The sequence below is a fragment of the Argopecten irradians genome, chromosome 3 (assembly GCF_041381155.1).
Source record: "Argopecten irradians isolate NY chromosome 3, Ai_NY, whole genome shotgun sequence".
Taxonomy (NCBI): domain Eukaryota; kingdom Metazoa; phylum Mollusca; class Bivalvia; order Pectinida; family Pectinidae; genus Argopecten; species Argopecten irradians.
This window is the reverse complement of record NC_091136.1, coordinates 7,735,063-7,736,936: the sequence shown is the minus strand read 5'-3', so window position 1 is coordinate 7,736,936 and position 1,874 is coordinate 7,735,063.

Sequence of the window (1,874 nt, the reverse complement as noted above, 5' to 3'; positions counted from 1 at the left end):
TTTCGATTTTCTAGTCACAATTAGTACTGAATCCAGGATCATGAAACAATCTTAGATTTAAATATAGCTTATTCAATCAAACATGACATTACATTCCATAACATTGTCATTGGCTAAATCAAAACTTCTGACGATTTTAGACCTAAGAATGTTTCGTGATACTGGAGCCTGGTTTTATTAAAAGAATGGGATGCAAAAAGTAAACTTTAAGCACAATTTAGGCAATATGCTATTCCAGCCAAGCAGGAAAACGTTATGTCCTTTCCCAAATTTAGTCTCAACAAATATGAAGCACGATTTACCGTTTTCACGAGAGACCAGTGTTCGAGCTCGAATGAGAATTCAAATGCTTCACAGATGATTGTATAAAATGGATAAATTTATTGCATGAAGGTCAGTAAAGACCATTGATTGCGAGGAGGGAAGGAGGAAGGAAGACGCAAAAAGTGTAATCGTGGCTTTATGACGTTAACGCACTGTTGTATAGGACACTGCATGTTCACTTTATATATATATATTTATATATATGTTAGTGTTTGAGGCAAAATGGGAATGTATCACAATTGTGACTGAAACATTTACGTAATTGTTGTGGGCAGAATTAGTCTATTGACCAGAACACTCTTGTAGACATTGTTTTACCCAATCTTTAACTCCATAGAATATGCAACGTATTTTATATTAAATAACTACAAATTGAGTAAAACAGTATATGTTGCAGTTGATTTCATGTCTTTTTTTTCCTGAGATAGGTTTTTTCAAACTCTAACACACTTTCGCACGGCAGTTAGCATTAGAACAATAGGAGACAATATACGCGTTCGTAGCAACCCCATAGGAACGGCTGACAGTGTACACTGTATTTTTGAAAGTGCAAAATAGTAACCACCCGAAAAAGATGAACGCTCGTTTCTTTTTTCGATGCTTGAAAAATATTTCTGAAGCTTTTAATTATTTGTTTTGTTTTATTTGTTTATCAATGTGTTTTTCCAAATTAAGATTATTTTTCTAGACTTTTGAAATAATAAACTAAATACTACCTACAAAAGTTTCACTAACAAGGAGATACAGTTCGAACATACCGCGGTCTCCAAGCACAAGCAGCCACCCATCTCCAACACACAACACACCACATGCATGGTAGGCCGTCCTTACATGACTATGGCTGTTAATAGCAGGTTAATTTAATCCAATAAACAAACAAAGAAGTTTTGAAGCAGATTCTATTATTTTAAGTCTATCTCATTTTCAACGCATTTTGTGTGTTACGTAAGTGTGACTATAACTTTCTAAAGCTTTGAATGGTTGTGTAACTCTATGTTTGCTCATATATAGATTCAAATTAAATTATGCATTCTGTACACGCTTTTTAATTTCATTTTATCATGTAATTCAAAAGGGAACAAAAATAATGTATATACACTTATTGGCCAAACAAGACATAAAAAAATCATTTTTAGTAGATTTATTTTCATTGCAAGGAAACTAATGCTTTCTTTATAATATAGCATAAATTCAAAGTCGATATATATGGAAGATTCATGTCACTGCAAGAAATGCAAGGCGTACTATCATTTAATATCTATATAGTCTTATCATCCAGATGATTATTACAAAACAGTCAGTTATGTCTCTACACACGCAATAAATTGATCTGATTATAGGCCAATTCACCATGGTTAGGTGTTAATTGTGTACGTAAATTGACAGGATGAATGTTAAAACAATTTATGGTCGTTCATCAAGCGCGATAAACATCCGTGATTGCAGAAATAACTTGTTAGTATAAAATAACAGAATTGATAGCGAGAGCAGAATTTTCATTATAACTCTAGAAAAAAAAATGACGTTGTCGTATGTAACGCCACTTCTGA